General features: G+C 41.2%; 2 long non-coding RNA genes across 2 annotated transcripts; both read right to left on the bottom strand.

Moving 5' to 3' along the window:
• Positions 1–3,792: 3,792 nt before the first annotated feature.
• On the bottom strand, positions 3,793–5,476 carry LOC118382732 (uncharacterized). Its single transcript, XR_004825392.1, has 4 exons — positions 5,280–5,476; positions 4,783–4,892; positions 4,477–4,526; positions 3,793–4,179 (listed from the first exon to the last, which is right to left on the bottom strand). It is a non-coding gene; the product is annotated as an uncharacterized LOC118382732 (long non-coding RNA).
• Positions 5,477–5,499: 23 nt separating this feature from the next.
• Positions 5,500–7,069, bottom strand: LOC127927239 (uncharacterized). The gene is made up of 3 exons (XR_008126658.1): positions 6,336–7,069; positions 5,790–6,152; positions 5,500–5,638 (listed from the first exon to the last, which is right to left on the bottom strand). It is a non-coding gene; the product is annotated as an uncharacterized LOC127927239 (long non-coding RNA).
• Positions 7,070–12,826: the final 5,757 nt, after the last annotated feature.

The raw sequence follows: 12,826 nt of genomic DNA on the forward strand, positions 1-12,826 counted from the left end.
CAGGGACACACACATGCATGATCAGTCTCACTCATATCAATGTGTACCTACTTACACAAAAATACCAGCACATGGGTACACACACAGAGACACTTATTTCCATCCTGCATACTCCATCACTTGCTCCCATACTGTCACACCCTGATCGGTTTCACCAGTCTTTGTGATTGTCTCCACCTCTCTCCAGGTGTCCCCCATCTTCCCCATTATCCCCTGTGTATTTATACATGTGTTCCCGTTGTCTGATGCCAGTTAGTTTTGTTTTGTCGAGCCTACCAGCGTTTTCACCTCTTTTCCTATCTCTCGATTTGTTCCTGTTTTCTAGTTTTCCCGGTGTTGACCTTTTCTGCCTGCTCTGACCCTGAGCCTGCCTGCCATCCTGTACCTTTGCCACAGCTATCTGGATTACTGACCTCTGCCTTTCCTGACGCTGATTCTGCCTGCTGTCCTGTTCCATTGCCCCACCTATCTGGATTACTGTCCCCTGCCTGTCTTTGACCTGTCTTTTGCTTGCCCCTGTTGGATTAATAAACAGTTGTTACTTCGACGTTGTCTGCATCTGGGTCTTACCTGAAACGTGTTACATACACAGTCTCACAAACAGCCTGACACATGACAGTGACATGGTCTAAGGCACTGCTTCTCAGTGCAAGAGGCATCACTGGTTCGAATCCAGGCGTCACTGGGTCGCATCTCTGGTTCAAATCCAGGCTGCATGTCTTCTGGTTGTGATTGGGAGTCCCACAGGGCGATGCACAATTGGACCAGTGTCGTCCAGGTTTGTCCGGGGTAGACTGTCATTGCGTATCAGAATTTGTTCTAAACTGACTTGCCTGGTTAAATGAAATAAAAATTGGTCTGTGTATAATTTGCCCAGCGTCGATAGGGTTTGGTCAGTGTAGACCGTCACTGTAAATAAGAATTTGTTCTTATTAAATAAAGCTAACTATAGTCACACAGGGCTAACTCTAGTCACATAGGGCTAACTCTAGTCACATAGGGCTAACTCTAGGCATAAAGTCTTAACTATAATCGTATAGGGCTACTCTACTATAGTCTATAGTAGAGTATAACTATAGTCATATAAGGCTAACTATAGTCATGCAGGGCTAACTCTAGTCACATAGGGCTAACTCTAGTCATATTGGGCTAACTATAGTCATATAGGGCTAACTATAGTCAAATAGGGCTAACTCTAGTCATATAGGGCTACTCTAGTCATATTGGGCTAACTATAGTCAAATAGGGCTAACTCTAGTCATATAGGGCTACTCTAGTCATATTGGGCTAACTCTAGTCATATAGGGCTACTCTAGTCATATAGGGACAAACTACTAAGGGCTACCGAATGGCGCAGCGGTCTAAGGCACCGCACCTCAGTGAATGAGGTATCACTACATACACCCTGGTTAGATTCCAGACCGTATCACAGCCGGCCGTGATTGGAAGTCCCGTAGGGCGGTGCATAATTGGCCCAGCATCGTGGTTAGGGGTTAGAGTTTGGCCGGGGTAGACCGTCATTGTAAAAAATGATTTGTTCTTAACTGACTTTCGTAGTAAAACAAAGGTTTAAAAAAATTATACAAAAATATTATTAGGTCTGCTGTTCTCTAGTGGGGAGGTGAAACAGACCTGGATAATAGATCTGATGATCTCTAGTGGGGAGGTGAAACAGGCCTGGGTAATAGATCTGATGGTCTCTAGTGGGGAGGTGAAACAGGCCAGGTTAATAGATCTGCTGCTCTCTAGTGGGGAGGTGAAACAGGCCAGGTTAATAGATCTGCTGCTCTCTAGTGGGGAGGTGAAACAGGCCTGGGTAATAGATCTGATGGTCTCTAGTGGGGAGGTGAAACAGGCCAGGTTAATAGATCTGCTGCTCTCTAGTGGGTTCCAGGTTTCCATGTGTTTGATGCCATTCCACTCACTCCGTTCCAGCCATTATTATTAGCCATCCTCCCCTCAGCAGCCTCCTGTGGAAACATTGCATGTGATGTTGTCTTTGTGGCCTCCGATACAAAATCTTTAATTAAACAACTTATTCACATTTGAATCAATATTGTAAGCTACCTGTGTGTATTACCAGATAAGTACTGGGCATATCCTGAAGTACAACAGAAGAGTTTAACGATAGCTAGTAACAAAAACCCACTCCATCATGTTGGGACTAATACTACTTGTTCTACTGACTACAATGAACCATTTTATGTTTCACCTGTTAATTTTTTTAATGCCAATGCAAATGAAGTATTCATTTTCAGATAAAACCTGAGAACAATCTCTCTGTACGGCAGATGACTGACTGACCAGTCTATTTTTTTGCTACACTAGTTTGGAGCATTACTGGTACCTCCTCCCCTTGATGGGCGGAGCTAAAGGCTATGACATTAATAACACTTTGCTATCTTCATTTAGGGGTGGGTCAGGACTCTCTCACTCCGTTTGTAACTGACTAGTATGGATTCTTTCTTGTATACTGTAACCCTTTTCCATTCCCCTACACCGAGGGGAGGTGATTGAGTTGAGGCTAGTTTGAGGTTGAGGCTCTGTGAAACAAAGACAGGGCTTTAGTGTTTTGACCTAGTTGGTTATTTATTTTTAAATTCACAAAAAATGTATCATTATTATATGTTTTGATAAATGTATCAATATATTCCCTTCTTTTAACCTCTTTTATACATATTGGTTTCATACCAGCTGTGTTTCATATTGGGTTAATATACCAGTTGTGTTTCACGTTGGGTTAATACCAGCTGTGTTTCATATTGGTTTCATACCAGTTGTGTTTCATATTGGGTTAATACCAGTTGTGTTTCATATTGGGTTAATGCCAGTTGTGTTTCACGTTGGGTTAACACCAGTTGTGTTTCATATTGGGTTAATACCAGTTGTGTTTCATGTTGGGTTAATGCCAGCTGTGTTTCACGTTGGGTTAACACCAGTTGTGTTTCATATTGGGTTAATGCCAGCTGTGTTTCACGTTGGGTTAATACCAGTTGTGTTTCATATTGGGTTAATACCAGTTGTGTTTCATGTTGGGTTAATGCCAGCTGTGTTTCACGTTGGGTTAACACCAGTTGTGTTTCATATTGGGTTAATGCCAGCTGTGTTTCACGTTGGGTTAATACCAGTTGTGTTTCATATTGGGTTAATACCAGTTGTGTTTCACGTTGGGTTAACACCAGTTGTGTTTCACGTTGGGTTAACACCAGTTGTGTTTCACGTTGGGTTAATACCAGTTGTGTTTCACGTTGGGTTAACACCAGTTGTGTTTCACGTTGGGTTAACACCAGTTGTGTTTCACGTTGGGTTAACACCAGTTGTGTTTCATTGTGGAACAAAGGGCTTCTGTCGAATCTATGTAACTGGGGAGGCTCTTTTGATGTTGTCAACAGGATGCATCAATAAATGAGATGGCTGTGCTTTTACACTGGTTGCTTCTCCTCCACATCTGTTTCACTCAAACAGCCACCCACACATCTCTACAGCACCACCCCTTAGCTGTACAACCATTTACTTTCTCATCCAAACAGCAAGAATGAAAAAAGAGCTTCACCAGAACACAATATGTTTGTCTTGTACCACCACCTGGTCTGGATCCCAGGGTCTCTAGTCTTAAATCATGAGTTTGACAAAAGTAGAGCACTTTCGGTACAAAGCTAAACGTGTGATGATGATGGTGTTGACGATGATGATGATGAATCTCGTGATTCAAAACAAATCATCAAACTTTTAGATGTTTACTGAAACTGATTTATTTTGTTAACTGCTGACATGCACAATTGTTTGGGACTGTATCCAGCGGACTAACAAAACATTTAAAACATTTTGGGGGAGAAACATATCCCTTTAAGAGAAACTATAGCTTTTCTTCCATTGAGTGAATTAATGTTCTGCTTGATCATGATTTTTATACATGTTTTATTAAATGTGTGATATTCTCATATTTTCAAATTCTCTGTGTAGAAGTGGCACTGACTTACAATTGTAAGTATTATTAATGTTACATTTTAGATTGATTATGCTAAGTTCACTCTGCACATAGATGACGTTCACTCCCAGTCTGAGTACCTGACATCAGAGTACACAGTCTCCTGTGGTGTCTCTCTTCTTTCTTCCTCTTTTAGTTTTCAATGCAGTATAATTCAATGCAGCATAATTCAACGTAACTCCATTTTGATCCTAAGGAGGAACATATTTTAGAAACGCAGTAACACCATGATTATTACAAATAAATACTTCTCAGTTACATGCTTTTCATATTACATCTTCAAACTATAACGGTTACGTTCACAGAAATACTGAACGTTTCTATGAGACAGTAGGCCACATATTGGTTGGAAAATACTTTATAATAATTACTGTCTCGTTATTAATCACATAGACTCATTTTCAAGGGTTATCATGAGCTATGTAGTAGAGTCATTGACGAATTTCACCCTCAAATTGGAATTGATCCATTTCACAATGTAAATATACCTGTTCTCCCCTTAATCCATCATGTCTTCCTCCCCGACAGGCATCTACTGCTTCAATAGAAAACAAACAATAAATCAAACAAAGCGTCACTGTCTGATGAAAACCTCTTATCTCCAAAACAGAAACTTGTCAGGAAATGGGAAAAGTTTAAAAGTTTAAAAAAAATGTACATTGGCAAAAATGGAGTTACAAGGTTGTCATCAGACAGGGACGAAAGACAAGATAAATCTCCATAGCAATTCAAAACTACTGTAACTTCAGGGTAGCAAAAGTTATCTTGCATATTTTCGTAATTGTATTGCTTACCTTGACAATTTTCACAGACTTGTTTTTACTTCTGTTGCAGGCAAGGAAGATGATCCCAATCCCACACAACACCAACGCCACTGCCAAAACAACCACTACCATAGCCTTTTCTGGAACAATGATAAATATGAATGTCAAAGTATCTATCATCATTTTTATCCAAGAAAAATGTATTGGCTTAGGTTAATGTATTGGCAATACAAATGAATGATTAGGCCTACAGATGTAAGATCTTAATTTTATCACTCTTATGTTAATAAGAATTTTACTGCACAGCAGGAAATGCGAACTTGCTTTGAGTTTTCTGAAGGATTCTAAAGTTTCCACTTTGAAATTGCAGATTTAATTTGACCTAACCAAAAAAATGTATCAACCCCTACAAAATCGTCTATTAATTATATCCAGAGTTCATGTTGCTGAAGGATTATTTTCCTGTTTTAGAAAACTGGCTCAAATTAAGATCCTACATCTGTACACTTTAATTCAACTGATTTTACCTGACTCATTGCATTTCGTGTCAGTGGCCATGTCCAATTCTGTTCCATTGCCCAACAGGATCTCACCACATGGCACAGTAGTAAGTCCCAGCATCAGAAGGGCTGAGGTTGTTTTTGGAGAGGCTGTAGACACAGCTCTGTGTCGGAGAGGGAGTCTCAGAGCTCTTCTCACACTCATCACTCCTGTTCCCAGGGGTGTAAATGGCACCCGGATGGGATTCTCCTGATCTCGCTCTGAACCAGTACACACTGTGTTCTCCTGTACAGGTCTCAGAGAGCCCTGTGCACTCCTGGGTGGAATGGGTCAGACACTGACCTCTGTACCTCGGTCTTGTAATCAGACATCTGGTGATTCTTACCTAAACGGTACATTTATAGTTTCATATGAATCAGTCTGAAACAAAACTTTCCAAAATGCACATGAATGTTAAAACCACACAGACACATAGAAAACATATGAAGACATAAGAACTCTGAACAAAAAATAAAGGGCATTAACATCTTAATTACCTTCTTTTACTAAAAATGTTCCTTGGATCAAGTTCACTTCATAGTCTGTCCTACTTGCACAATAGTAAATAGCTTCATACATTGGTTCCATCTTTGGAACGGTAAGACGGTATATCCCGTCAGCTTCAGCCCTCTCCACATTGAGTTGTGAATTGTTAAATTCCTTGTACAGTTCAGGCCTGGGTTGAAATGTATGCATTCTTGCAACAACTTGAGGGATTTCCCCTGTTATTTGCTTAAACCAGAACATGTTTCCCTCATTGTATACTTGATTTGAGAAAACACAGTAGAGTGTCACTGGGTCACCAATTTGAACCCCCTGAACTTCAACATGCCGCTGAACATTGTTGCATTTTGACACACCTGAAAATGCAAAACAGATAGAAAAGTTTAGGTTAATCAGAAGAACTAGGACTGAATGACTAATGAAAGCTCAACAGTATCAGAAACCCCATTAAAACAATTTCCCCCTCTAATTCTTACATTGTAAACTAAACAGAATCACATTACGGTTAGACAAGTCAAGGTAGGAATTGCAAAACTTACATATTGTACTGATTATTACCACAACAACCCCGAATCTGATCATCATGGTGTGTAGCTCCAACTTCAGGTTAGTCCTCTGACCGGATAAACACTTGAAATAAGTATGTACCAATATGCAGGTCTGAAGTCAAAGACCAACCTGATGTGTTTTTTACACCAGCCTAACACTTCCTGTTACATTTCCAAAATAGCAACAGTATTTTTGATTACACAAACACCTACAGTGTTTCATTTAGGCCATTATTCTGGTATTTGCTAAAGTATCTGCACTTTTCAATATATCTATATATATATATATATATATATATAGAGGCCTGCAACTCTTTCCTGAACTGCTTTACAAGAGGGTAATGTCAAATAGGCTTCATTGCTATTTGTACAGCTGTTAGATAATGTTATGCCAAAAGTAGTCACTGCTTGTCACGGTTTTCTTCCTGTGAAGGAGAGGCGGACCAAAACGCAGTGTGGTAAGTGTCCATGGTTTTAATAGGACAACTACACAACAAGAACCGTGAAAACCCACAACAAGAACCGTGAAAACCCACAACAAGAACCGTGAAAACCCACAACAAGAACCGTGAAAACCCACAACAAGAACCGTGAAAACCCACAACAAGAACCGTGAAAACCCACAACAAGAACCGTGAAAACCCACAACAAGAACCGTGAAAACCCACAACAAGAACCGTGAAAACCCACAACAAGAACCGTGTGGCACAAACACTGACACAGGAAACAATCACCCACAAAACTCCCAAAGAATATGGCTGCCTAAATATGGTTCCCAATCAGAGACAACAATAAACACCTGCCTCTGATTGAGAACCAATCTAGGCAACCATAGACTTACCAAGACACCTAAACTGAACACAACCCCATAAATCTACAAAAACCCCTAGACAAGTCAAAACACATAAATGACCCATGTCACACCCTGGCCTAACCAAAATAATAAAGAAAACAAAGATAACTAAGGCCAGGGCGTGACACTGCTGATAGTTTTGTGAAGGGGAATAGCCAACAAAAAGTTCTCAAAGTTCTGAGCTCATAGTACCTTTATTGTACAGGTAATATAATAATCATGATGGCACAACATCAACTCTAATATTATCTTTTGTTAGAAATTACACCTAGTTAAAGGTAATTGTCTTCCAACGATACCTATGTATTAACCTGGTGGGTACATAGACAGGTAGAGTGTAAGTACAGCAATGGTACACGTGTTACAGAGATCCTACCCGACAAACTGGATAGCATAGGACAGTGCTATTCTACTCCAGGCCTTTATGGTCAAGGAATAGCTGCTTTAGCTGCTTTAGGACGAGGTCAAGGAAAGATCAATGCCACAATTAAATTAACATATAAAAGGGCCTCACTCAGAATATTTATCAATAACTTCCAATGGTGCAGTATATACTGAGGATATGGTGGCCCAACAACATAACAAACCAAGACCTGAGAATGAAGAAGAAATAGGTCATCATCAGTCTGAGGAGAAGAAAATGGAGATCACTCAGGATCACTCAGGAAAGACACAATATACATAACAAGACAAGCGCTGGTGTAACGTCGTTCTTCGTTTGTCGAAAGAGAGTCGGACCGAAATGCAGCGTGGTGGTTACTCATGTCTTTAATGAAGAAAGCGATACATGAAATAACTATTACAAAATACAAAACAACAAACGGAACGTGAAACCTAATTACAGCCTATCTGGTGAAACTACACAGAGATAGGAACAATCACCCACGAAATACAAAGCGAAACTCAGGCTACCTAAATACGGTTCCCAATCAGAGACAACGAGAATCACCTGACTCTGATTGAGAACCGCCTCAGGCAGCCAAGCCCATACAACACCCCTACTCAGCCGCAATCCCAATAATACAAAAACCCAAATACGAAATACAACAACATAAACCCATGTCACACCCTGGTCTGACCAAATAATAAAGAAAACACAAAATACTAAGACCAAGGCGTGACAGCTGGGCTACAACCCACAAGGAGAAGGCCAAAAAACAACTAGAGATGCTTCACTCTACAGGAACTGAGTAAAGCATGGATGACCTGGAAAGAGGCAAAAGCCTTCGCACAGAAAAGAGGGAGGGAGCCATGTTGCACACCCTAGCTTAGGACCCTGGCACTGAACACCTCCCTTTGCAACTGGATCTTGGACTTACTGACGGGCCAACCCCAGCTTTTCAGGGTACAAAATATCTCCTCTGCCACGCTGACTCTCAACATGGGGGGCCCACAGGAGTGTGTGCTTAGACCCTTTTTGTGCTCCCTGTTAATCCTTGACTGCGTGGCCACTCTCGACCACTCATGACTCCAACACCATCATCAAGTTTGCTGACGACACAACGGTGGTAGGTCCGATCACCGGCGACAATGAGGTAAATAAGCGGTCAGAGACCTGGCAGTGTGTTGCTGGGACAATAACCTATCCCTCAACTTAAGTAAAACCAAGGAGATGATTGTGCTCTACAGGAAACAGAGGGGCGAGTACGCCTCCATCAACATTGACAGGGCTGCAGTGGAGCGGGTCAAGAGCTTCAAGTTCCTTGTGTCTACTTCACTAAGGAATTAACATGGTCCACGCAAACCAACACAGTTGTGAAGAAGGCACGACAACTCATCTTCCCTCCCAACCCTGTACTGGGTTCACATGGAAACAAAAATGTATAGGTGAAATGTGTTTTAATATGCAAGGGTACATTTTGTAATGTCATGAAGCAAAATGTACTGCACATTAACAGATTAATAAATGCCAATTTGAACTCAAGAAATGCTGTAGTATGCAATGATACTATCTATAGTAAATAAGAATTACATTTATTTCACAAGTTTCTCAGCTCGTTACCTGTATAAAAGACACCTGGGAGCCAGAAATCTTTCTGATTGAGAGGGGGTCAAATACTTATTTCTCTCATTAAAATGCAAATCAATTTATAACATTTTTGACATGTGTTTTTCTGGATTTTTTGTTGTTATTCTGTCTCTCACTGTTCAAATAAACCTACCATTAAAATTATAGACTGATCATTTCATTGTCAGTGGGCAAACATACAAAATCAGCAGTGGATCAAATACTTTTTCCCCTCACTGTATGTAGTAGAGTCATTGAGGTATTTCACCCTAAAATTGCAATTGAACCATTTCTCAATGTAAAAATACCTGTTCTCCCCTTAATCCATCATGTCTGCCTCCCCAACAGGCACCTACTGCTTCAATTAAAAAAATAATACTAATCTAACAAAGCATCGCTGTCTGATGAAAATCACTTATCTCCAAAGCAGAAACTTGTCAGGAAATTGGAAACATAGGCATGTTTCAATAAATGTAAAAACAATTTAGTTGTAAGGTTTTCATCATGTAACTTCAAGGTAGCAAAAATTATCTAGCATATTTTCACAATTGTATTGCTTACCATTGCAATTTTTACAGACTTGCTCTTTACTTCTGGTGCAGGCAATGAAGATGATCCCAAAATCACACAACACCAACGCGACTACCAAACCAACAACAACCACTACAAGAGCCTTTTCTGAAACAAACATAAAAATGAATGTCATGAAGTATCCATCACAATTCTTATCCAAGAAAATGTAAAAATCGGTTGGCAGATTTAGGTTCATATATTGGTACAAGACAACAATGATGTGCTATAAATCATTAGGCCTACAGATGTAAGATCTTAATTTGATCACTATTATGTTGTTGAAAAATGTCCAGCACAGCAGGAAATGCAAACTTCTATTGCATTTGAGGTTATTAAAAGCTTCTAAAATGTGTAATTTCCACTTTGAAATGTCAGACTTAATTTGCCCTAATAAAAAATGTATCAACCCCTACAAAAAAGTCCATTAATTAAAATCCACATAAGTCACAATTCCTGTTGCTGTAGGAAAATTTTCCTGCTATAGCAAATTGGCTCCAAATAAGATCCTACATCTGCACACTTCAAGCATCAGAGAGAGGGGCTGAGGTTGTTCTTGGAGAGGCTGTAGACACAGCTCATTGTAGGAAAGGGAGTCTCAGGGCTCTTCTCACACTCATCACTCCTGTTCCCAGGGGTGTAAATGACTCCTGGATAGGATTCTCTTGATCCAGTACACACTGTGTTCTCAGGTACAGGTCCCAGAGAGCACTGTACACTGCAGAATCACATTTTCTCTTGGGTGGAATGGGCCAGACATTGGCAGCTGTACCACGGTCTTGTAATCAGACCTCTCGTGATTCTTACCTAAATGGTACATTTATGGTTTCATATGAATCAATCTGAAACAACACTTTCTTAAATGCACATAAATGTATAAAACCAAACAGACACATAAAAAACATATGAAGATGTAAGATCCCTGAACTAAAGACCATTAATAACTTCTCATTACCTTCTAATACATACAACTCTTCTTCCGTGGCCTCCAACTGCTCTTAAACGCAAGTAAAACTAAATGCATGCTATTCAATCGATCACTGCCCGCACCTGCTCGCCCGTCCAGCATCACTACTCTGGACGGCTCTGACTTAGAATACGTGGACAACTACAAATACCTGGGTGTCTGGTTAGACTCCTGTGTCTAGGGCTCCTGTGCTACCACCGAAGCATACTCCTAGGCCAAAATATCGGCCTGCTAGCTACCTAGAGCTACTTGGAACCCTACTAAGAGGCAAAAACAGACTTACCCCCATCGCGACGTCCCCCCAAAGGCTAACTTTCTAGCCCCCGCTATCTGCTTGCTTGCTAACCCGGTCTGCTAACTGCTACACTGCCGAGCCCTGGTCTGCTAACTGCTTGCTTGCCTGCCCGGTCTGCTAACTGCTAGCCCTTGCTAACTGCTTGCTTGCTAACCCGGTCTGCTAACTGCTAGCCCATGCTAACTGCTTGCTTGCTCACCTGCTAACTGCTAGCTGCTAGCTTGCCCTGGTCTACTAGCTGCTAGCTTGTTTAGCTCCGGCCTACTAACTGTTAGGTTGTTAGCCTGCTAACTGTCTGAATCACCGTGTCCCCAGCCAGCGCAACCACTCATTGGACCCATATGTTCACTTGGCTACACATGCCTCTCTCTAATATCAATATGCCTTGTCCATTACTGTTCTGGTTCGTGATTTTATTTTATTTTTCTTCTTTTTTTTCACCCCTTTTCCTCCACAATTTCGTGGTATCCAATTGTTTTAGTAGCTACTATCTTGTCTCATTGCTACAACTGCCGTACGGGCTCGGGAGAGACAAAGGTTGAAAGTCATGCGTCCTCCGATACACAACCCAACCAAGCCGCACTGCTTCTTAACAAAGCGCCATCCAACCCGGAAGCCAACCGCACCAATGTGTCGGAGGAAACACTGTGCACCTGGCAACCTTGCTTAGCGCGCACTGCGCCCGGCCCGCCACAGGAGTCGCTGGTGCGCGATGAGACAAGGATATTTTACCACTATTTTAGGTTTCCCTCTCTCCTGGAACCTCATTTGGACTGCATGTCCCATCTTAATAACCCCTCTGGCCTCCAAGGCACCCGGATCTATCAAGCTAGTTTATTTATGGTGTGTATTCTCTCCTTCATTTTCTCCTTTGTTCTCTCCTTTGACTCTCGATCAGATACCATGTCTCACCCTTACAACTATAAGCCATTACCCAGGGGTCGTAAATCCCTAGTTAACCTCCTATTTCATGTTGCCTCATAGGACTTTTAAAGTACACCGATATCTTGTCTCACTTCGCTATATTAGGCTTCCCTCCTGTATCCTCTTGTCTATAGATTTGGCTTTTATCCCATTCCTCTAGATTTTGGTTTCCCTCTCCTCCTCATTTGGACTGCATGTCCCGTCTTAATGACCCCTCTGGCCTCCAAGGCACCCGGATCTATCAAGCTAGTTTATTTATGGTGTGCACAGTACCCCAGGTTATCTTGAACCTGCCAGGGTTATAAAAAACCCAGTGTATATCGGTCATACACAACTCATTGGATCTGTTTGGAATAGCAAAGCTCCTATTCTTGATAAATTCGAAACCTTTTAGAACATCAAATCAAAGATAACTTAAAACATTCCCCCCAGAATCGAGAATATAGGCTACTGACCTTGTCGCCGACTGGGAAAATCAATGTTCGTTGGATCTAGTCACCGTCCCTGTCGGTCTGGGGTGTACACCGGTCTGGTCTTTAACCTCAACTCAGAGGCCAGGTCTTAAATAACGGGACCAGACCCGCTCGTGCACGATTTTCGGCGTACGACCTTCAGATGACAGAGACGAGTATTTTAGATCCCGGTTTCAAAGGACCAATTGTTACTGGAATTAAATTCCTATATGTTTTAATACCCAATTAAATGCAACACTCTGTTCACTCCTAAGAACTTGTAAGACTCTTATTTGCATAAAATGGACAGAGACCAGTCTCAAAATCAATCAGCAGCGTTTATTCTCGAGAGTACTGAACATGAAACATTTTACAACAGGGTTATAAACTGAAAATGACGTCATTAGTTTTCG

Source organism: Oncorhynchus keta, chromosome 4 (assembly GCF_023373465.1).
Source record: "Oncorhynchus keta strain PuntledgeMale-10-30-2019 chromosome 4, Oket_V2, whole genome shotgun sequence".
Classification (NCBI taxonomy): domain Eukaryota; kingdom Metazoa; phylum Chordata; class Actinopteri; order Salmoniformes; family Salmonidae; genus Oncorhynchus; species Oncorhynchus keta.